The sequence below is a fragment of the Moschus berezovskii genome, chromosome 17 (genome assembly GCF_049115385.1).
Source record: "Moschus berezovskii isolate FMDL1 chromosome 17, NW_MosBer_1.0, whole genome shotgun sequence".
Taxonomy (NCBI): Eukaryota; Metazoa; Chordata; class Mammalia; order Artiodactyla; family Moschidae; genus Moschus; species Moschus berezovskii.
Genome location: NC_142476.1, coordinates 3,568,829 through 3,594,131, shown reverse-complemented (window position 1 = coordinate 3,594,131; position 25,303 = coordinate 3,568,829). Strand labels below are relative to the sequence as shown.

Here is a 25,303-nt window from a genome sequence, read left to right as displayed (position 1 = left end):
AGATTAGCCCAATGTATATTTCTGGCAGCTGCAGAGATCCTTGTTTCCTGATGTTCTGACCAAATTAACACAGTGCCGCCTTGGGTGGGAGCCATCACTTCTAGACAACCTCCTACCTGGAAGGAGAAGCCCTACCCACAGAGTCCTTCCGCAGGCTGTGAGGGTGCCAGAAACAAGCTGCCTTTTCTTAGAGAAAATACACTTTTTATTAGACCCTTGGGCTTCCCTAGTAGTTAAGACAGTAAAGAATCTGCCTGTAATGCAGGAGACCTGGGCTAGATCCCTGGGTCAAGAAGATCCCCTGAAGAAGGGAACAGCAACCCACTCCAGTGTTCTTGCCTAGAGAATCCCAGGGACAGAGAAGCCTGGAGGGCTACAGTTCATGGGGTTGCAGAGAGTTGGACACCACCGAGTGACTAACACTTTCACTTTCTGTCAGTAATATTAATAAACAGGTGGCCTGCAAATGAAAGTGAAAGGTGCTCAGTCGTGTTCTGCTCCTTGCGATCCCATGGGGATAATAGTAAATGCAAACCTCTTTAAAGCAAGACTAAAGAAACATAAACTCAGTCTGCACCTGGGGCCTCCTCTCTGCTACCTTATGTATTAGTGTTTTAATTAACATTCTGAAGTATTCCAAGCTGTGTTTTAAAAGTCCTCCTCTGCCTTCAGCTGACAAAGGGCCGTGTTTAACACACTCTGGCATGACGTAGGTTCTGCCTCCAGGCAGAAGGTGCCAGTCCACAGCAGGCCTTTCTGATTGCCATTTGTTTTCTTTGCCCCAACTGGCCAGACTCTGCTGCAAAACTGGTCTGCTACTTCACTAACTGGGTCCAGTACAGAGACTTGCTTCTTACCCAAGGATGTCGAGCCCAGTCTGTGCACCCACCTCATCCATGCCTTTGCTGGCATTAGCAGTAACCAACTCAGCTCCATAGAGTGGAATGAAGAGACACTCTACAAGGAATTACATGCCTTGCAGAAGACATGAGCTGCAGTGGAAGGAGTGGGGATGGGAGGTGGAGAAAGCAGGTGCCTCCTCTCAAAGCCAGAAACCTTGCCCATCATTGCAATCTAGCTACAGACCTGCTATGTGGATTTGGGCAAATCCCATCACCTCTCTGAGCTTCTTGTTGTTATATGGACGAGGTGAGTGTAGATAAGGACTTCTTAAGGGCCCTTCCAGTTTAGGTCTACGTGGAATCTGGATTGTGAGACTTTTCCTCTGCTGGGAATGAGTGCCCTTATTTCTCCTAAAATCTATTTATCCTTCAGCTCAAGTGTTATTACTACCTTAATAAAGCCTCTCTGAAGATCTGCCCTGATCTCTTGCTTTCTGAGTTCCTTGAGTGTACAGCTCCCCAGCTAGAGAAGAGGTCCTTAATGGCCGAATATGTCTTTTCTTTCCCAATCTAGAGCTTCTCAGGTACCGATTCTGAGCATAGGGATTTAGATGTCCCCAACCTCACCCCATCAGCCCTGCAAGTCTCCTTGCTTCCTTGTTAGTAAAATGAGCCCCAGGACCTGGCCGGATCAATCCTGGCCCTTCTCTTGTCTTTCCCAGGAATCCCAAGCTGAAGACGCTGCAGGTCATTGAGGGCTGGAGCTTTGGCACTCAGAAGTGAGTTGTTGTGGGCACCTACCTGGCAGGTCCCTGGTGGGGAACTGGCCAGAGAGACCCCATCAGGGAATCAGCCATGTTGAGGTGTGGCCAGGGTGAGGGGGATTGAGAGGGAAAAGTGGACTGAGAGCTGAGTTTCCTTCTGAGTTCTTGCTACCTCATTGGGAGGCAGTGAAGTGGGCTTAGCTTCAGGCCATTATATATTATCTTGCTTTAAATGCAGCCCAGAGCTTTTGACCTCATCTCAGGCCTCAGCATTTTCCTCCATGAAATGGGTAGAAGGAGAGTCTCAGCTAATCCCAGACAACATATAATGTCTATACTTTCTGAGCTCTGATACAGGATATATGGGAATTTTTGTTCCCTTTCTGGGTGTCAAAGACAGTCTGTGAGATCAAGCTGGGATAGCAGAATATTGACATTTCCAAGATATTTTTGATTATTTATGGAGATAGTGGAATGGTATATTTGGAATTAGAGTTTTCTAGAAAGTCATGAATACGTGGTCCCCTAAATTCTAAGCCAGTCTTTCTAATATTTTTGGGTCATGAACCCTTTTAAAAACCTGATGAATTTTATGACTCCCCTTCCCAAAACAATATATAGATTTTTCATTGAAATTCGGAGTTCTTAGCCTGGAGTTCCTGGGCACACAAACTCCACTTAAAAACTGATGCTATTAGATAAATCAAATTAGTAAATTAAAAAAATAAAGATAGAAATAGTCTTTAAAAACTCAAGACCCCCAAGAAGTCCAGGGACTTCTTGAGAAAGTAAGATGTGGTGGGGTAGTTCCTGGGGCACCTTAGGACTTTTAAAGAGCTCTGGATTAGTAATAGTAATAACAATAGCCACGAATCATTCTACAAATGTGAGTTAGAAGAAAAGTGACCATGTTACCCTGCCAAGGAACTAGAACAGCAGGCTCTCAAGATTACCCAGATCCTCACTAACCTTCTGGGCTTCTCTTCCTCTTCATCTTAGAAACTGACTCTTCTTTTTTCCAACCTCTATGCTAGGTTGACAGCCAGCTCTGATTCAGAGTAGGACAAATCTCTGGGCAGGGAAGTGGCAGCAGGCTTCTGGAGGAACTTTTGGGAAGCAGAGCTCCTAGTGAGTCAATGTGTCCCTGTTGATGTCAATATTTGGAGGCAGAGCACACTTCTACATTGTCCCTTTCCCTTAGCCGGGCCCAGAACCCACCAGCAAATAGCCAGCAGCTTCTGAAGCATGCCTCCAGCACTGTGCTGGCCTAGATAGCCGAGTGCCAATATCCTGAGAAGTTTCTCTCATGCTTCTGAAGAAGCATGACCCACTGTCCCATATGAGACAGGCCCACACTTCTCTTCATCACCCCACAGGTTCACGGACTTGGTTCAGGTCAGTTCAGTCACTCAGTCGTGTCCGACTCTTTGCGACCCCATGAACCGCAGCACGCCAGGCCTCCCTGACCATCACCAACTCCTGGAGTTCACCCAAACTCATGCCCATTGAGTCGGTGATGCCATCCAGCCATCTTATCCTCTGTCGTCCCCTTCTCCTGTCTTCAGTCTTTCCCAGCATCAGGGTCTTATCATATGAGTCAGTTCTTCACATCAGGTGGCCAAAGATTGGAGTTTCAGTTTCAGCATCAGTCTTTCCAATGAATATTTAGGACAGACATGGTAGCTACAGTCAACAACTGACAGACCTTTGTCGACTTAGCTATTAGGTTTCTGCACAAATATGACTTTGATGGCCTTGACCTCGACTGGGAGTACCCAGGAAGCTGAGGGAGCCCTCTTTCAGATAAGCAGCACTTCACAGCCCTGGTGCAGGTATGATTGGGTGAGGTAGGAGAGATATAGCTGGTCAGGGGTACACATACGTACCGCTCTGCCCCAGGCTCAGCTGCTTCATTTATCTACAAAGTATCAACTTGTGGTCAGTTTTCAGACTCCTGCAAAGGAAAATTTGTTTGGGACTCACTGCTACATGGTCCCTGCCTATGTGTTCATTCTGAGCTACTCTTGCAGGACTTGGTCAATGCCTTTCATCAGGAAGCCCAGACTCTTGGAGGGGCACAAACAAAACCTTGTGCACACCAGGACACAGGATAAAGGAGCAGTAGGCTCTCCACGGGGTCGACTGAGCGATGGAACAGAACAGAACAGAACCCCAAAAGAGACTGAGCCAGACTTGCTTGCAAGTGTTTGGGAGTCTCTGGTGGAGGCGTGGGTCAACAGTGGGCTGCTGCAGGGTCAGGGACACAGACAGCAGCAGTCTTGGCCTGCATGGTGAACTGGCATAAGTCCTTTTGGAGAAGGTCACCGTGACCCCTACCATAGTTTGGCCTTAGGCCAAACTACAGCAAAAGAACATAACCTCACTCATCAGCAGAAAATTGGGTTAAAGATTTACTGGGTATGGCCTTGTCTACCAGAGCAAGACCCAGTTTTCCCCACAGCTAGCCTTTTCCATCAGGGAGCTTGCATAAGCCTCTTATCCTCATCCATCAGAGGGGAGACAAAATGAAAACCAAAATCACAGAAAACTAAAAAAAAAATGATTACATGGATCATAGCTTTGTATAACTTTATGAAACCATGAGCCGTGCCATGTAGGGTCACCCAAGATAGATGAGTCATGGTGGAGAGTTCTGACAAGCTGTGGCCTACAGGAGAAGGGAATAGCAAATAGCTTCAGAATTCTTGCCCTGAGAACCACATGAACAGTATAAAAAGGCAAAAAGATATGACACTAAAAGATGGACTGCCCAGGTCAGTAGGTATCAAAGATGCTACTGGAGGGGAGCAGAGAAATAGCTCCAGAAGCAATGAAGAGGCTGAGCCAAAGATGAAATGACTCCCAGTTGTGGATATGTCCAGTGGTGAAAGCAAAGTCAAATGCTGTTAATACCAATATTGCATAGAAACCTGGAATGTTAGGTCCATGAATCAAGGTAAATTGGATGTAGTCAAGCAGGAACAAGAGTGAACATCAATATTTTAGGAATCAGTGAACTAAAATGGATGGGAATGGGCAAATTTAATTCAGATAATGAATAAATCTACTACTGTAGGCAAGAATCCCTTAGAAAAAATGGAGTAGCCCTCATAGTCAACAAGAGTCAGAAATGCAGTACTTGGGTGCAATCTCAAAAACGACAGAATGATATCAGTTCATTTCTGAGGCAAACCAGTCAATATCAGAGTCAGTTCAGTTCAGTTCAGTTCAGTCACTCGGTCATTTCTACTCTTTGTGACCCCATGGATTGCAGCACACCATGAATCCCTATCCATCACCAACTTCTAGAGCTTACTCAAACTCGTGTCTATTGTGTTAGTGAAGTCATCCAATCATCTCATCCTCTGTTGTCCCCTTCTCCTCCCACCTTCAATCTTTCCCAGCATCAGGGTCTTTTCAAATGAGTCAGCTCTTCGCATCAAGTGGCCATATTATTGGAGCTTCAGCATTAGTCCTTCCAATTCAGGACTGATTTCCTTAAGGATTAACTGGTTTGATCTCCTTGCAGTCCAAGGGACTCTCAAGAGTCTTCTCCAATATCGCAGTTCAAAAGCATCAATTCTTCAATGCTCATCTTTCTTTATAGTCCAACTCTCACATCCATGCATGACTACGGGAAAAACCATAGCTTTGACTAGACAGATCTTCAGTGGCAAAGTAACGTCTCTGCTTTTTAATATGCTGTCTAGGTTGATCATTAACTTTTCTTCTGAGGAGCAAGTGTCTTTTAATTTCATGGCTGTAGTCACCATCTGCAGTGATTTAGGAGCCCCCCCCCCAATAAAGTCTGTCACTGTTTCCATTTTTTCCCTGTCTATTTGCCATGAAGTGGTGGGACTGAGTGCCATGATCTTAGTTTTTGAATATTGAGTTTTAAGCCAACTTTTTCACTCTCCTCTTTCACTTTCATCAAGACTCCCTTTAATTCTCCTTCTGCCATAAGGGTGGTGTCATCTGCATATCTGAATTATTGATCTTTCTACTGGAAATCTTGATTCCAGCTTGCGCTTCATCCAGCCCAGCGTTCCTCATGATGTACTCTGCATATATAAGTTAAATAAGCAGGGTGACAATATACAACCTTGACATACTCCTTTTCCTATTTGGAACCAGTCTGTTGTTCCATGTCCAGTTCTAACTGTTGCTTCTTGACTTTCATACAGGTTTCTCAAGAGGCAGGTCAGGTGGTCTTGTATTCCCATCACTTTAAGAGTTTTCCACAGTTTGTTGTGATCCACACAGTCAAAGGCTTTGGCAGAAGTAGATGTTTTTCTGTAACTCTCTTGCTTTTTCGATGATCCAGTGGATGTTGGCAATTTGATCTCTGGTTCCTCTGTCTTTTCTAAATCCATTTGAATATCTGGAAGTGAACATCTGTAATTCAATCCTATACCCCAACACTAATGCCAAAGAAGCTGAAGTTGGGCAGTTCTATGAAGACCTACAAGGCCTTCTAGAACGAACACCCAAAAACGATGTCCTTTTCATAATAGGGGACTGGAATGCAAAAGTAGGAAGTCAAGAAATACCTGAAGTAACAGTCAAGTTTGGCCTTGGAGTACATAATGAAGCAAGGCAAAGGCTAACAGAGTTTTGTCAAGAGAACATACTGGTTGTAGCAAACACCCTCTTCCAACAACGCAAGAGAGAACTCTACACATGGACATCACCAGGTGGCCAATATCAAAATTAGATGATTATATTCTTTGCAGCCAAAGGTAGAGAAGCTCTATGCAGTTAGCAAAAACAGAACTTGAAGCTGATTGTAGTTCAGATCATCAGCTCCTTTTTTGCAAAATTCAGAGTTAATTTGAAGAAAGTGGGGGAAACCACTAAACCATTCTGGTATGACCTCAATGAAATCACATATGCTTATACAGTGGACATGACAAATAGACTCACGGGATTAGATCTGATAGATTGCCTGAAGAACTGTTGATAGAGATTCTTAACAAAACCATCCCCAAGAAAAAGAAATGCAAAAAGGAAAATGATTGTCTGAGGAGGCCTTACAAATATCTGAGAAAAGAAGCGAAGCTAAAGGCAAAGGAGAAAAGGGAAGATGCATATCTGAATGCAGAGTTCCAAATAATAGCAAGGAGAGATAAGAAGGTTTTAAGTGAAGAGTGCAAAGAAATAGAGGAAAACAACAGAATGGTAAAGGGTAGAGATCTCGTCAAGAAAAATTAGAGACTCCAAGAGATAGTTCATGCAAAGAAGGGCACAATAAAGGATAAAAACAGTATGGGCCTAACAGAAGCAGAAGATATTAAGAAGAGGTGGCAAGAATATACAGAGGAACTATACAAAAAAGGTTTTAATGACTGGGATAACCACAATGGTATCATTATTCACCTAGATTCAGACATCCTGGAGTGTGAAGTCAAGTGGACCTTAGGAAGCATTACTACAAACAAAGCTAGTGGAGGTGACGGAATTCCAGCTGAGCTGTTTCAAATCTTAAAAGCTGATGTTATTAAAGTACTGCACTCAATACGCCATTGAAAATTTGGAAAACTCAGTAGTGGTCAGAGGACTGAAAAAGGTCAGTTTTCATTTCAACCACAAAGAAGGGTAATGCTAAAGAATGCTCAAGCTACCACACAATTGCATTCATTTCACATGCTAGCAAAGTGATGCTCAAAATCCTTCAAGCTAAGCTTCAACAGTTTGTGAACAAAGAACTTTCAGATATACATGCTGGATTTAGAAAAGGCAGAGAAATCTGAGGTCAAATTGCCAACATTCATTGGATCATAGAAAAAGCAAGGGAATTCCAGGAAAATATCTACTTCTGCTTCATTGCTAAAGCTTTTGACTGTGTGGATCACACCAAACTATGGAAAATTCTTAAAGAGATGGGAATACCAGACCACCTTACCTGCCTCTTGAGAAATATATATGTAGGTCAAGAAGTAACAGTTAGAACCAGACATGGAACAATGGACTGTTTCAAAGTTTGGAAAGGGGTATCAAGGCTGTTTGTTGTCACCCTCCTTATTTAACTTATATGTAGAGTACATTATGTGAAATGCTGGGCTGGATGAAGCGCAAGATGGAATAAAGATTGCCGGGAGAGATATCAATAACCTCTGATATGCAGATGATACCACTCTTATGGCAGAAAATGAAGAGGAACTAAGGAGCTTCTTGATGAAGGTGAAAGAGGAGAATGAAAAAGCAGGCTTAAAACTCAACATTCAAAAAATAAGGTCATGGCATTCAGTCCCATCACTTCACGGCAAATAGGTGGGGGAACAATGGAAACAGTAACAGATTTTATTTTATTTTTGACTCCAAAATCATTGCAGCCATGAAATTAAAAGACGCTTGCTCCTTGGAAGGAAAGTTATGACAAATCTAGAGAGAGTATTTAAAAAGCAGGGAGAGAGGAAGATTGCAGAGGAATAGGATGGGGAGACCACTTTCTCCCCCACAAATTCAACAAAAGAACATTTGAACACTGAGTAAATCCCACAAAACAACTTCTGAATGCCAGCAGAGGACATCAGAGACCCAGAAAAGCAGCCCATTGTCTTTGAAAGGAGGTAGGAAATAGTATAAAAGATAAAAATAGAGACAAAAGAGGGAGGGACGGAGATCCTACCAAGGAAGGGAGGCTTAAAAAAAGAGAGAAGTTTCCAAACACTTGGAAACACTCACTGGCGAGTCTGTGGCGAGCCTTGGAACCTCAGAGGGCGACATGACCGGGAGAATAAATAAATAAATAATTAAAACCCACAGACTAAGAGCTCAGCGGTAACTCTCAGTGGAGAAGTGGCACAACTGCCCGCACCCCCCACTAGCAAGTGGGGCTGGGCAGGGAGGCGCGGGCGGCATCGCTTAGAGTGAGGACTGGGCTTGAATGCCCCAAGGGCAATCTGAGGGCGCTAACTGGAGACAGCGGGGCAGACTGTGGGATAGCTACCCCGCAAAAAGTTGAAAAACCCTAACCTAAGACACCGCCAGACCCGCTCACAGAACAAAGGACTGAGCAGAGCTAGCCAGCTGCGGTCAGCCCATCCCCCATCCCCCACCGAGACAGGCAGGGGAGGGCAGCCAGAGCTGGAAGGGGGCTGTCACGGCCCCAGAGAGGCATCCGATACCAAGCTGCAAGAAGGCTTCATTGCTAACCAAGACTTCTTGGGTTTGGGCCGGTCGATATCTGCCTGAGAAGGTGCGCCAGTTGCGGGAGGGACCAGGGAGGTTATAAGTCACAGCGACTGTGCTCGCCAAACACCTGGTCACCTGAGCTGCTTGGACTGGGGAAGGCAAAAAACGCAGGCCCAACCAAGTTTGTGCCTTTGTGGAGTATCCGAGTACCTGAACCTGAGTGGCTCAGACCTGGGAAGTGCATGCAACCCAGGGCCCGCCTCAGACAGTTCCTGGCAGAGCAACCTAGAGCCTGAGCAATATAGACAGGGACAGCACACATGCCATGAATGGGGGAAATCCCAGTGTAGCCGAGACACTGCGAGCACTCCCCACAGACGCCAGTGATATTTGTTAGCAGCGTTCCTCCCTCCCCACAGCACAACTGAACAAGTGAGCCTAAAAAAGTCCACCACCGCCCCCTTGTGTCAGGATGGGAATTAGACACTGAAGAGACCAGCAAACAGAAGAGTTAAAACAGAAGGAACTTCCTTGGAAATGACAGATGGAGAAGTCTTGAGGCTATTGCAAGAATAAGACTGAAAACCAGAGGCAGAGGCTTAAGTCCAAATCCTGAGAACACCAGAGATCTCGTTCCAGGGAACATTAATCAATAGGAGCTCATCAAATGCCTCCATACATACATTGAAACCAGGTACCACCCAAGGGTCAACAAGTTTCAGAGAAAGACATACCACGCAAATTCTCCAGCAACACAGGAGAATAGCCCTGAGCTTTAATGTACAGGCTGTCCAAAGTCACTCCAAACCCACTGACATCTCAAACTCATCACTGGACACTTCATTGCACTCCAGAGAGAAGAAATCCAGCTCCACCCACCAGAACACCGACACAAGATTCCCTAACCAGGAAACCTTGACAAGCCACCCATCCAACCCCACACACAGCAAGGAAACCACATAATAAAGAGAACACCACAAACAGCCAGAAGACGGAAAGGCCACCCCAAGCAAAGAAATATAAGCAAGATGAAGAGGCAGAGAAATACCCAGCAAGTCAAGGAACAGGATAAATGCCCACCAACACAAACAAAAGAGGAAGATATAGGGAATCTACCTGATAAAGAATTTCAAATTTTGATAGTGAAAATGATTCAAAATCTTGAAAGCAAACTGGAGTTACAGATAAATAACCTGGAGACAAGGATTGAGAAGATGCAAGAAAGGATTTAGATGCAAATAAGGATTTAGAGGAAATAAAAAAGAGTCAATATACAATGAATAATGCAATAGATGAGATCAGAAACACTCTGGAGGGAACAAACAGTAGAATAACGGAGGCAGAAGACAGGATAAGTGAGCTAGAAGATAGAATAGTAGAAATAAATGAAACAGAGAGGAAAAAAGGAAAACGAATTAAAAGAAATGAGGACAATCTCAGAGACCTCTGGGACAATGTTAAACACCCCAACATTCGAATCATAGGAGTCCCAGAAGAAGAAGACAAAAAGAAAGACCATGAGAGAATACTTGAGAAGATAATATTTGAAAACTTCCCTAAAATGGGGAAGGAAATAATCACCCAAGTCCAGGAAACCCAGAGAGTCCCCAACAGGATAAACCCAAGGCGAAATATTCCAAGACACATATTAATCAAATTAACAAAGACCGAACACAAAGAACAAATATCAAAAGCAGCAAGGGAAAAGCAACAAATAACACACAAGGGGATTCCCATAAGGATAACAGCTGATCTTTCAACAGAAACTCTTCAGGCCAGGAGGGAATGACAAGACATACTTAAAGTGATGAAAGAAAATACCCTACAGCCCAGATTACTATATCCAGCAAGGATCTCATTCAAATATGAAGGAGAAATCAAAAGCTTTACAGACAAGCAAAAGCTGAGAGAATTTAGCATCACCAAACCAGCTCTCCAACAAATGCTAAAGGATCTTCTCTAGACAGGAAACAGAGAGTATATAACAGAGTGTATAAACTCGAACCCAAAGCAATAAAGAAAATGGCAACGGGATCATACTTATCAATAATTACCTTAAACATAAGTGGGTTGAATGCCCCAACCAAAAGACAAAGCCTGGCTGAATGGATACAAAAAAAGAACCCCATATATGTTGTCTACAAGAGACCCACCTCAAAACGCGGGACACATACAGACAGAAAGTGAAGGGCTGGAAAAAGATATTCCATGCAAATAGAGACCAAAAGAAAGCAGGGGTAGCAATGCTCATATCAGATAAAATAGATTTTAAAACAAAGGCTGTGAAAAGAGACAAAGAAGGAAACTACATAATGATCAAAGGATCACTCCAAGAAGAAGATATAACAATTATAAATATATATGCACCCAACATAGGAGCACCGCAATATGTAAGACAATTACTAACAAGTATGAAAGGGGAAATTAACAACAATGCAATAATAGTGGGAGATTTTAAAACCCCACTTACAACTATGGATAGATCAACTAAACAGAGAATTAACAAGGAAGCACAAACTTTAAATGATACAATAGACCAGTTAGACCTAATAGATATCTATAGGACATTTTAGCCCAAAACAATGAGTTTCAACTTTTTCTCAAGCACACACGGAACCTTTTCCAGGATAGATCACATTCTGGACCATAAATCTAGCCTTGGTAAATTCAAAAATATTGAAATCATTCCAAGCATCTTTTCTGGCCACAATGCAGTAAGATTAGATGTCAATTACAGGAGAAAAACCATTAAAAATGCCAACATATGGAGGCTGAACAACACGTTGCTAAATAATGAACAAATCATAGAAGAAATCAAAAGAGAAATCAAAATATGAACAGAAATGAATGAAAATGAAAACACAACAACCCAAAACTTCTGGGACGCTGTAAAAGCAGTGCTAAGGGGGAAGTTCATAGCAATACAGGCACACCTCAAGAAACAAGAAACAAGTCAACTAAATAACCTAACTCTACATCTAAAGAAACTAGAAAAGGAAGAAATGAAGAACTCCAGGGTTAGTAGAAGGAAAGAAATCGTAAAAATCAGTGCAGAGATGAATGCAAAAGAAACAAAAGACCCATAGCAAAAATCAACAAAGCCAAAAGCTGGTTCCTTGAAAAGGTAAGTAAAACTGACAAACCACTAGCCAGACTCATCAAGAAACAAAGGGAGAAGAACCAAATCAATAACATTAGAAATGAAAATGGAGAGATCACAAACCAACAACACAGAAATACAAAGGATTATTAGAGAATACTATCAGCAATTATATGGCAATAAAATGAATAACCTGGAAGAAATGGACAAATTCCTAGAAAAGTACAACTTTCCCAAACTGAACCAGGAAGAAATAGAAAATCTTAATCAGAGTCTTTTCCAGTGAGTCAACTCGTCGCATGAGGTGGCCGAAGTATTGCAGTTTCAGCTTTAGCATCAGTCCTTCCAATGAACACCCAGGATCGATCTCCCTTAGAATGGACTGGTTGGATCTCCTTGCAGTCCAAAGGACTCTCAAGAGTCTTCTCCAACACCACAGTTCAAAAGCATCAATTCTTCAGCGATCAGCTTTCTTCACAGTCCAACTCTCACATCCATACATGACCACGGGAAAAACCATAGCCTTGACTAGACGGACCTTTGTTGGTAAAGTAATGTCTCTGCTTTTCAACATATTATCAAGGTTGGTCATAACTTTCCTTCCAAGGAGTAAGCGTCTTTTAATTTCATGGCTGCAATCAGCATCTGCAGTGATTTTGGAGCCCAAAAAAATAAAGTCTGACACTATTTCCACTGTTTTTCCATCTATTTCCCATGAAGTGATGGGACCAGATGCCATGATCTTTGTTTTCTGAATGTTGAGCTTCAAGCCAACCTTTTCACTCTCCTCTTTCACTTTCATCAAGAGGCTTTTGAGTTCCTCTTCACTTTCTGCCATAAGGGTAGTGTCATCAGCATATCTGAGATTATTGATATTTCTCCCAGCAATCTTGATTCCAGCTTGTGCTTCTTCCAGCCCAGCGTTCCTCATGATGTACTCTGCATATAAGTTAAATAAGCAAGGTGACAATATACAGCCTTGACTCACTCCTTTTCCTATTTGGAACCAGTCTTGTTCCATGTCCAGTTCTGACTGTTGCTTCCTGACCTGCATACAGGTTTCTCAAGAGGCAGGTCAGGTGGTCTGGGATTTCCATCTCTTTCAGAATGTTCCACAGTTTATTGTGATCCACACAGTCAAAGGCTTTGGCATAATCAATGAAGCAGAAATAGATGCTCTTCTGGAACTCTCTTGCTTTCTCCATGATCCAGCAGATGTTGGCAATTTGATCTCTGGTGCCTCTGCCTTTCCTAAAACCTGCTTGAACATCTGGGAGTTCACGGTTCACATATTGCTGAAGCCTGGCTTGGAGAATTTTGAGTATGACTTTACTAGCATGTGAGATGAGTGCAATTGTGCAGTAGTTTGAGCATTCTTTGGCATTGCCTTTCTTTGGGATTGGAATGAAGACTGACCTTTTCCAGTCCTGTGGCCACTGCTGAGTTTTCCAAATTTGCTGGCATATTGAGTGCAGCACTTTCACAGCATCATCTTTCAAGATTTGAAATAGCTCAACTGGAATTCCATCACCACCACTAGCTTTGTTCGTAGTGATGCTTTCTAAGGCCCACTTGACTTCACATTTCAAGATGTATGGCTCTAGGTCAGTGATCACGTTATCGTGACTATCTTGGTCGTGAAGATCTTTTTTGTACAGTTCTTCTGTGTATTCTTGCCACCTCTTCTTAATATCTTCTGCTTCTGTTAGGTCCATACCATTTCTGTCCTTTATCGAGCCCATCTTTGCATGAAATGTTCCCTTGGAATCTCTAATTTTCTTGAAAAGATCTCTTGTTTTTCCTATTCTGTTGTTTTCCTCTATTTCTTTGCATTGATCACTGAGGGAGTCTTTCTTATCTCTCCTTGCTATTCTTTGGAACTCTGCATTCAGATGCTTATATCTTTCCTTTTCTCCTTTTCTTTTTGCTTCTCTTCTTTTCACAGCTATTTGTAAGGCCTCCTCAGACAGCCATTTTGCTTTTTTGCATTTCTTTTCCATGGGGATGGCCTTGGTCCCTGTCTCCTGCACAATGTCACGAACCTCCGTCCAGAGTTCATCAGGCACTCTATCTATCAGATCTAGTCCCTTAAATCTATTTCTCACTTCCACTGTATAATCATAAAGGATTTGATTTAGGCGGAGTCTTAGGTTAGAGCTTTCCGCCTTTTCATGGGGAAGCTATCCCAGTCTGCTTTGCTATCTCCTGTTAGATCTCTTAGATTGTTCTCGCGGCATTCAAGCCCAGTCCTCTCTGTAAGCAGTTCAGCCAGCTCCTCCCTGCTCAGCCCCCACTTGCTAATGGTGTGTGCAGGCGTCTGCGCTGCTTCTCCGCTGTGAGTTACTGTTTGGCGGGTAATCTGTGGGTTTTAATTATTTCTTTCTTTTTCCTCCCGATTAGGTGGCCCTCTGAGTTTCCAAGGCTCGCCACAGACTAGCCAGTGAGAGTGTTTCCTGGTGTTTGGAAACTTCTCTCTTTTTAAAGCCTCCCTTCCCGGGATGGAGCTCCTTACCTCTTTTGTCTCTCTTTTTATCTTTTATGTTTTTTCCTACCTCCTTTTGAAGACAGTGGGCTGCTTTTCTGGGTGCCTTATGTCCTCTGTCAGCATTCATAAGTTGTTTTGTGGACTTTACTCCACGTTCAAATTTTTTTTTGATGAATTTGTGGGGGAGAGAGTGGTCTCGCCCTCCTATTCCTCCGCCATTTGTTCCTTCTCCCCCAAAGCTATGATTTTTATAGTAGTCATGTAAAGATGTGAGTTGGACCATAAAAATGGCTGAGTGCCAAAGAATTGATGCTTTCTAACTGTGGTGCTGAAAAAGACCCTTGAGAGTCCCTTCTACTGCAAGGAGATTAAACCAGTCAATCCTAAAGGAAATCAACCCTGAACATTCACTGGAAGGACTGATGCTGAAGCTGGAACTCCAACACTTTGACAACCTGATGCAAAGAGCTGACTCATTGGAAAAGACCCTGATGCTGGGAAATATTGAAGCCAGGAGGAGAAGGGGATGATAAAAGATGAAATGGTTGGATGGCATCACCAATTCAATGGACATGAGATTGAGCAAACTCCCAGAAATAGTAAAGAACAGGGAAGTCTGTTGTGCTGCAGTTCATTGGGTTGCAAAGAGTCGGACATGACTGAGTGACTGAACAGCAATAGCTGATTAACAGTATCATGATAGTTTCAGGTGAACAGTACAGGGACTCAGCCATAATATATACATGTATCCATTCATTCTCCCCCAAACCTCCCTTCCTATCCAGTGCCACATAACATTGAGTAGAGTTCCATGTGCTATACAGTAGGTCCTTGTTTGTTATCCATTTAAAATATAACAGTGTGTACATGTTCATCCAAAACTCCCCAACTATCCTTTCCTCCAGCAATCATATCTCATTTTCTAAGTGAGTCTCTTTCTGTTTTGTGAGTAGGTTCATTTGTATAATTTCTTTTTAGATTCTACATATAAGGGATGTCATATGATATTTCCTCTTTGTCTGATGTACTACACTCAATATGAGCTTTCTATGTCCATGTGGCTGCCAATGGCATTATTTCATTCTTTTTAATCGCCGAGTAATATTACACACACATACACACACACACACACATACACACTCACACCATATCTTCTTTATCCATTAATCTGTTGATGGACTTTTAGATTGCTTCCACGTCTTGGCTGTTGTAAACAGCGCTGCAATGAACATTGGGATACATGTATCTTTTCAAATCATATTTTTCTCTGGATATATGCCCAGGGGTGGGATTGCAGGGCCATATGGTAGCTCTCTGGAGAAGTGAATGGCTACCCATGCCAGTATTCTTGCCTGGAGAATTTCATAGACTGGTAGGCTACAATCCTTGGGGTTGCAAAGAGTTGGACATAACACCTTATCTAATGGTAGCTCTATTTTTAGTTATTCAAGGACTACCACATTGTTCTCTATAGTAGCTGTACCACATTTACATTCCCACAAACAGTGGAGGATGGTTCCCTTCTCTCCACATCCTCTCCAGCACTTTTTGTGGATTTTTTTGAAGATAACCATTCTGACTGATGTGAGGTGATATCTCATTGTATTTTTTGTTTAATTTCTCTACTAATTAGTGATGAACATCTTTTCATGTGCCTATTGACCATCAATATTTTTTTTTTAAAGAAATATCTATTTAGGTGTTCTACACATTTTTTGAGAGGATTGTTTGCTTTGATGCTGTTAAGCCTTATAAGTTGTTTGTAAATTCTGGAGACTAATCCCTTACCAGTCAAATCATTTGCAAATGTTTTCTCCCAATCAGTGGGTTGTCTGTTCATTTTGTTTATTGTTTCCTTTGCTGTGCTAGAAAAACTTTTGAGTTTAAGTAGGTCCTGTTTGTTTATTTTTGTTTTTATTTCCATTGTTCTAGGAGATGGATAGAAAAAGATGCTGCTGTGATTTGTGTCAGATAGTGTTCTGCCTATGTTTTCCTCTAGGAGATCTTTAGTGTCTGGTCTCACATTTAGGTCTTTAATCAATTTTCAGCTTATTTTGTAAATGAGTTAAATATCTAATTTCATTTTTTTACATGTGACTGTCCAGTTTTCCCAGTACCTTTGTTGAACGGATCTTTTCAATACTGTAATCTTGCCTCTGTTGTCATAGATTAATTGATCATAAATGTGTAGGTTTATTTCTGGGTTTTCTATCCTGTTCCATTTATCTATATTTCTATTTTTGCACCAGTACCATATTATTTTGATGACTATAGCTTACAAAGTATAGTCTGAAGTCAAGAGCTTGATTCCTCCAGCTCCATTTTTCCTTCTCAAAATTGCTTTGGGTGTTTGGGGTTTTTTGTTTCTCCTTACAAATTTTGAGATTTTTTGTTCTAGTTCAGTGAAAAATGATGTTGGTAGTTTGATAAGGATTGCATTGAATCTTCAGTTTGCTTTGAGTAGTATAGTCATTTTGACAATATTAATTCTTCCAATCCATGAACATGATATATCTTTTCATCTGTTTATGTCTTCTTTGATTTATTTCATCAGCATCTTATAGTTTTCAATGAGTGAAAGTCGCTCAGTCATGTCTGACTCTTGCAACCCCATGAACTATACAGTATATGGAATTCTCCAGGCCAGCATACTAGAGTGGGTAGCTGTTCCCTTCTCCAGGGGATCTTCCCAACTCAGGAATCGAACCCAGGCCTCCCACATTGCAGGTGGTTTCTTTACCAGCTGAACCACAAGGGATTTCTTAAATTCCACGTTTCAATTTTTAATAGATACACTAATTTACTTACACAGGACATATTACCATTTACTATGTAACATTAAAATTTCCAGCTAAGAAACTGGTTAGTGAGATGAGAAGCACCAGGAAAAAAGGAAAAGTCAACCCTCTGAGGAGGATAATAGAGGAATGACAGAAGGAGGCTGGATCCTTTATGATGTGGCTTAACTACTATAATGATTCTGGAACCACCTACCCCCAGACTCCTTCTTGTAAGGGATACTTAAATGTTCTTGTTTCTCTAAATCCGAGAGAGAGAGAGAGAGAGAGAGAGAGAGAGAGAGAGAGAGAGAGAAAGGCTAGTTATAACTTTTGTATAGGATTCATTAAAAAAATATTTTTGAAACAAAAGTAGTTAAAAACTTGGATTTAGAAGAGAGTCATATGAATTTGGACCTATACAGATACAAAGCTGAAGAAGGTGGAATCGTTGGCTGCGTGTAGTCTTTAGCAAGATCACAAAGTGCTCAAAAAGTCTTTTACCTTTTCAACCAGACTGCCATGTTTTCCTTTAAAGTCTTCACTAACATTCAGTGTTAAGATAGGCACTTATTGTAGATAATCAAAGTTGGTTTCTAGTGTTCTATGCAGGAGCCAGCTTTCATGCTTTCTGAGTACAGGTCTTTTGTCTCCTTAGGTAGATTAATTCCTAGATATTTTATTCTTCTTGATGTGACAGTATATGTGGCATCTTGGCTTATATTAGAGACAATAAACCAATCTAATGGTATCATATAAACCAGTGACTATTTGGGAGGCTGTCTTTGAGCTCAAGTTTCCAGTCCAAATGGTTCCTGCTCCCTTCATACACTCTCAATCCCGTTTCCTTCAAAATAATGGGTAACTTCTGCTCCTTGTCACTGACTGACATTCTGGAAAGTGCTTTCAGAGGCAAGAGCTTTCCCAGGTTGATAACATCTCAGGGGACATCACTCAGGGCAGAAGAGCCAACCCTACCCCACCCCAGTCCCTGGAAAGGGCAGACTTGAATGTAGACTGGGGTGGGTGGATGGTTTCCTGCCCAGCTCTTCCCCATTGAGTGGGCTAGATGGTTTTATAAGCCCATTCTGTGTTTTAGAAGTCAAGATTGACCATATCATTTCTCCTTCTTAACATAAATAGGATCAACAAAATGTCCTAAATTAAAATATTTGTTAATTCTGAGGAGCCCACATCTTTGTGTGTCAGCTAGGTGGAACGTTTAGGACTTCTGTGACTCTTTCACAAATAAAGTATACTTCTTTAGGCACTGGGGCCAGGTGTTTAGATCTCACACAGCCCAACCCTCCACTCCCATCTGGAAAACTGTATGGGTCCCAGGGGAAGCCAGCCCAGGCATGTGGGGAGACACACAAAACCATTCAGTTGAGAGGTGAGGGGGTAGAACCCACACTGGCATGGTGCCCTCCAAACTGTATGCTCTGGATCAATGTGGGGGAATGAAGGCCTTTCTCCTCCTACAAAGAGGCCTTCTACTCTGCATACTGTGTGCCCTGTCAGACTGCTTCTGATCAGAGGGGTGAATTTTCCAAATTTGCATAAAAATGCCACAGAGCTTAGCAGGGTGCTCTGATCCCTGCTTTCAGAAGGCTCCAGTTTGATCAAAGAAGTAAATCTTACAGACTATCAAAAAGAAATACACGACAGTCAGTACAGTGAAAATAACCTAAGTGCTAAGAGGTTGCTAGAATAACTAGAAAATTGGGACTAAAACAGAATGGCTTCTTGGAGAAAATGAGCCTGCCATCATGGCTTGGAGGAAGAGTCTTCATTATTTGTTTATTTTACAGAGCTATATAGTGTACCTTCTCATGTTGTAGGCCTGGGGGTGTTACGTCAAGCAGCACATGATGGGAGAAGGTCTTGTGCAGAGGTGGTGAAGAAGCCCTGTGCTCATTTGTTCTCTCTATTTGTGCATCTCAGGGTCAAGTGTTGTTCTAGGCACTGGGGATACAGACATAAATAAAATTCTCTGCTCTTGTACTGAAGGTGAAATAACAGTGATTGTAATGATCAGAATCACAGCTCCCCTTTATTGCATTGTCTTTGATCTTATACAATTAAGAGACATATCTCTTAATTTTCAGAATGCTCTTAAAGACAAATAATTTTATTACTTCCATTTTATAGATAGGAAGGCTGAGGCTTAGCAAGATCAAATAATTTGCTGAGTAAGGCAGGGATATTTGCTCACTGAGTTATCCCAAGCATCTAGGACAGTACCTGGCACACAGCAAGCCTTCAATAAATATTTACTCAGTCAATGACCATCAGACTCCAGAGCCCAAGCTCTTGGTCCATGTAGCTTCTCTCAGTGGGTTGAGGGTCTAAGACAGGATCTAAAGAAGATGGGGGCAGGGTTGGAGCCCTAGTAAAGGTTCATGAAACTCCTCTGGAGCCACCAGCCTTGGATGAGCAGAGCTAGTCTGAAGGCAAAGAAAATTAGCTCTGACACTCCGCCTCTACCAGCAGGACTCTGCCGCACAATGGTGGCTATGACCACGTACGGACGATCCTTTACCCTGGCCTCCTCATTGGACACCACTGTGGGGGCTCAAGCCATGGGGCCTGGAATTCCTGGCCCCTTCACCAAAGAGGGAGGGGCACCAAAGACTGCTAGCTTACTATGAATTAAGAAAACCCACAACCACCCTGAGTACTCTGCAGAGCAGGGGCTCCTTCTCCCATAACTTCTGAATGAGGATGCCAGGCATAGTGAATTCTGGTTTGATAAATTCCATCCCATGTCTGTCATTTTGGTTTTATCCTTAAGCCCAGATGCCTCACTAAATCCACAGTTCTAGACTACTCAGTCTAGAACTTCCTTGGTTCTCCAGGCTTCTCAGACATGAATTTTTAGTCTCTAGTCTCCTCCTGACAAGGAGACGATGAATGCAGTGCCTCTCATCACCTTTCCAGCTCTGCCTTCTTCTCCTACAGGTCCGCTCCTGGAAGGGAGTTGCTGAGCACAGAATCAAGGATCAGAAGGTGCCCTGTGTCTTTCAGGGCATAGTGGGTGGGTTTTGATGATGTGGAGAGCTTCAAAACTAAGGTGAGACTCAGCCCTTCTGGGAGAGGGTGGTCCTGTGCCCAAGGCCTGTCAAAAACAATGACAAAATTAAGAATCTCTTCAAGAAGAAATATCCTTTTATTTCTTCAGGAAGAGATATCTCTTCAGGAAGAAATATTCCAACATCTCACAGAACTCCATGTGATAACATTTTGTACACTTATCACTTGTTAAGAAAAGACACAATGACAAAAACTGCTCTACACTGAGTATCTCTTGAAAGTATTCATATTTTATTAAATACAAATTATACAGACATATAAGAGGAAACATACATACAGTAAGGTATGTCATTTTTTAAGTTAATTTATTTTTTATTGAAGGAAAATTGCTTTACAGAATTTTGGTGTTTTCTGTCAAAGCTCAACATGAATCAGCCATAGGTATACATATATCCCCTCCCTTCTGAAAATCCCTAAGGCATGTCATTTTATTCAATCCAATGACAATATTTAGTGAATGTTCAAATTATAGACCCTTTGATTTACTTACATGACACCCTCTCCACTGCTGCCCAAAGTTGGTGGCTCAAAACTTGAGTAATTTACTTTACTCCACGTCTTTCTCCCCAGGGAGGTCGTTGGCTCCTGTAGAGGGACCTGTATTTGCTCATCTTCCTGTCTCATGTCAGTTATGAAGGGCAGATAGTGGCAGGTTCTTCTGGAGGTGTAGACAAAATGCCTTGGAGCAACTCAGGAGGCAGCATGATCCTGGCTGGGGGAAACTAGAGGATGATTGTGGTGGAAGAGCTTTTGTGGAAGTCTTAAAGCAGGGAAGTTGGGTCTTCTGGGGAGGAAAGCGCAGGAGAAGGACATGGTGGAGGGGAAAGGGGAAGACGGCCTCTGAGAGCAGGTTGTGCCCTCAGTTGTAGCCCTGAGTGGGGACTGGTGTCAAAAGGGAGGGAGACTGGGGCCAGACCACCCCTACCTTCTAACTCCAGCACCACACTAGAGGTAAGCCTCGGCCCCCTAATGGGGCTGGGGCCGGGAAAGCCTATTCGGAAAGGACACACAGCCATCCCCTAAAGAAGCCCCAGAGAACTGATTGGGGAAAGAAGGCCCTCGGGATGGAAAAATACGTGAAGATGAAATGGTTCCGGTCTTTGGGGGAAGTTTAGTCATTCCCTATGGTAACTGAACTCCTCACAACTAGCAGACAGCACCCCAAACAGAAAAGGCTGAGATGTTAAGGCTTCCAGTCTAAGGAAGGCCACAAACCCATGTACTCCGCACACCTCTACCCTCATGCCCACCCCCACTGCGCTTATATTAGCTCATAAGATTCCAGAACGAATCATTCCTAGCAGGAATCAGGATTCGTGGTCCTATGGGGGTGTGGAGAAGAGAACCCTGCCTAGATGAGGAAGCCGGCTCGGGCCTGCTGCCCAGGCTTCCCTGGGCTCCTCCGCCACCGTCTCACCCTCCCACAGCTCAGCTTTCTGAAGCAGAGAGCACTGCGGGGGCCATGGTATGGACACTGGACATGAATGATTTTGCTGGCTTCTTCTGTAACCAAAGCTGGTATCCCCTCATCAAGACATTGTGGTTGGAGTTGAATGAGTAAGGGCCTAGAGACCAGAGGCAAAATTCTGGGTAAAGTATGAAACCACCCCCCACCTCCCTGAATCTCAGGTTCTAGCTTCTTCTGAGGAAATAACTGCCCCAGTACTGTGATTTCCCAAATTCTTCCCCCAGGAGCTGAGGAAGCTGTTGCAACCATTCTCTTTTCACACTTTCTTCTTCCTCCTTATGATTGTACCAGTGCTGGCCGAGGGTGTTGGTGACCAGCGCTTCCCTGCAGAGGGCTCTCAGTCTCTTTTCTCAAGAAGGAAGCCTGCACTCAGGCTTCATTGTGGCCCCCACTGGCCCTCACTGTTACTTTGTTGGGTTTGCATATGATGGCCATTGACTACTTGTGATACTTGCAGCCCTGATGCTTCCTGTTGAGCTGTGCTTCAGCTGTAGGAGTGGCTCTTCTCTGCCTGGGGTGTCTGACTTTCCCTGCCCCTAGGGTATGGTGTGTTGAGCTGCTGCCTGACTATGGTCTACTGACTATGCTGCCTGTGTGTTGGCCTATGGGTTTGAGATCTTTTGGAGAAGTCTTGTTTAAATCATTGCTGTTTCCCAAGGTCTTCCATATATGCCTTTAGACCCCCCAGAACCTGATGTTCCTGCACCACACCAGCCCTCTGAACCTGAGCACGGTCCCAGGCTTGGACAAGACGCTTCATTCCAGGGCAAAGCTGATGGGCTTCACCCCAACCCTCTGGACCGGTCCAGTTACTACAGTTGTACAGGGGGGTGTTTGTTCCAGCAAAGCAGCCCGAGGAGCCTGGTGTTCAGCTCCTCTTGCAAACTCTGCACCTGGAGTTGAGTCTCCAAGGCCCTTTCAGCCCCAGCACCTGGGTAAGGGGCTAGGACCATTCCACAACCCACCTTCCTAGCGCCCCCTGGTGGCTACAGTCGGGCTTCCTTCGTCTTTGTTTATCCAAGCTTTCTTGTCTCAGCCTTGGGCAGCCTCTGTCAGCAGCCTCGTTCTGCTCTTCCTAGGCTGCCTTATTTTACTTGAAAAATAAATCTTTGGCTTGCACCTCACTATCCTCAGATGTGATAATTTACAGAGGCTATCTGAGCACTCTGTTAGTTCAAAACCTACCCTGAGGAAGGCAGAGAACCAATAGCGGGAGGTGACCAAAGGTATGACTAGGTCAGAGCCCAGTGAGAAGGTAGCTCATTCAGGGTATGTCAGGTTCTGCTATAGGTCTCTCCTGGAAGACTCCACTTTCCAGTGGGCAGCATCCAGGGTACAGATGACTACATCTGGGGCATGGCCCTGGATCTGACCCGTTATTCACTGGCTCAGAAGCCTTTGCAGAGAACTTTTCCTGGTAACCTCCACTCAAGTGTTATTCCCAAGATGCACACTAGATGGCAGCAGAAAAGAGCTTTTCCCTGCCTTAAAAGCTCTGCTCACGGAGAAGGCGATGGCACCCCACTCAGGTACTCTTGCCTGGAAAATCCCATGGACTGAAGAGCCTGGTAGGCTGCAGTCCATGGGGTCGCCAAGAGTCGGACACGACTGAGCGACTTCACTTTCACTCATTGGAGAAGGAAATGGCAACCCACTCCAGTGTTCTTGCCTGGAAAACCCCGGGGACGGGCGAGCCTGGTGGGCTGCAGTCTATGGGGTCGCACAGAGTTGGACACGATGGAAGCGATTTAGCGGCAGCAGCAGCAGCAGCAGCACGGTCTCCTTGCTTTAGAATGAGAATCCAGGCCCCCTGCTACTAAGCTCTTTTGCCAGATGTGTGCTCTCAGTCATGTCTGACTCTTTCTACCCTTTGGATTGTAGCCCGCCAGGCTTCTTGTTTATAGGATTTTTCAGGCAAGAATACTGGAGTGGGTTGTCATTTCCTCCCTCAGGTGATCTTCCCAACTCAGGGATCATAACCTTGTCTCCTGAGTCTCCTGCTTTGAAGGCACATTTTTTTTTTAATGCTGAGAGACTGGGAAAGTCCTAGTTGCCAGATGAGTCTGGGTCAATTGTTACCCTCGTTTTACAGATATTTAAACTGAAGACTTATTGTAACCCATGTCTGGGACCAGAACAAAGGCTTAAATTGACCAATATGGGACAGAAGGGCATGCACACACAATATGCTGAACAAATGTGTGTGCTTAGTTACTCCATGAGATTCAGTTTAGTTGTTCATTTGTGTCCGACTCTTTGTGACCCCATGGACTGCAGCACGCCAGGCTTCCCTGTCCAACATCAATTCCCATCAAGCTTGCTCAAACTCATATCCATCGAGTTGGTGATGCCACCCAACCATCTCATTCTCTGTTGTCCCCTTTTCCTTCGGCCTTCAATCTTTCCCAGGATCAGGGTCTTTTCCAGTGAATTAATTCTTTGCATCACGTGGCCAAAGTATTGGAGTTTCAACTTCAGCATCAGCCCTTCCAATGAATATTCAGGACTGATTTCCTTTAGTATTGACTGGTTGAATCTTCTTAAAGTCCAAGAAACTCTCAAGAGTGTTCTCCAACTCCACAGTTCAAAAGCATCAGTTCTTCGGTGGTCAGCTTTTTTTATAGTCCAACTCTCACGTCCATACATGGCTATTGGAAAAACCATAGCTTGACTAGATGGATATTGTTGGCAAAGTAATGTCTCTGCTTTTTAATATGCTGTCTATATTGGTCATTAACTTTTCCTCTGAGGAACAAGTGTCTTAATTTCACAGCTGTAGTTACCATCTGCAGTGAATTTGGAGCCCGCCAAAATAAAGTCTGTCACTGTTTCCATTGTTTTCCCATCTATTTGCAAGAACTGATATGACCGGATGGCATGATTTTAGTTTTCTGAATGTTGAGTTTTAAGCCACCCTTTTCACTCTCCTCTTTCACTTTCATCAAGAGGCTCTTTAGTTCTTCTTCACTTTCTGCCATAAGGGTGGTGGCATCTGCATATCTGAGGTTATTGATATTTCTCCCGCAATCTTGATTCCAGCTTGTATTTCATCCAGCCTGGTGTTTCTCATGATGTACTCTGCATATAAGTTAAATAAGCAGAGTGACAATATACAGCCTTGGCATACTCGTTTCCCAATTTGGAACCAGTCTGTTGTTCCATGTCCGGTTCTTACTGTTGTTTCTTGACCTGCATACAGGTTTCTCAGGAGGCGGGTCAGGTGGTCTGGAGTTCCCATCTATTTAATAATTTTCCACAGTTTGATGTGATCCACACAGTCAAAGGTTTGGCATGGTCAATAAAGAAGAAGTAGATGTGTTTCTGGAACTCTCTCGCTTTTTTGATAATCCAGCGAATGTTGGCAACTTGGTCTCTGGTTTCTCTGCCTTTTCTAAATCCAGGTTGAACATCTGCAAGTTCATGGTTCACATACTGTTGAAGCCTAACTTGGAGAATTTTGAGCATTACTGTGCTAAAGTGTGCTGCTGCTGCTGCTAAGTTACTTCCATCATGTCCGACTCTTAGCGACCCCATGGACTGCAGCCTACCAGGCTCCTCCACCCATGGATTTTCCAGGCAAGAGTACTGGAGTGGGTTGCCATTACCTTCTCCGGTGCTAGAGTGTGAAATGAGTGCAATT

At 43.4% G+C, this 25,303-nt stretch overlaps 1 pseudogene; it reads left to right on the top strand.

Annotated features, from left to right (window-relative positions):
- The window catches only part of LOC129551013 (chitotriosidase-1-like), a 79,019-nt pseudogene extending 56,372 nt beyond the window's left edge, over nt 1-22,647 (top strand).
- The last annotated feature ends 2,656 nt before the right edge of the window (nt 22,648-25,303 follow it).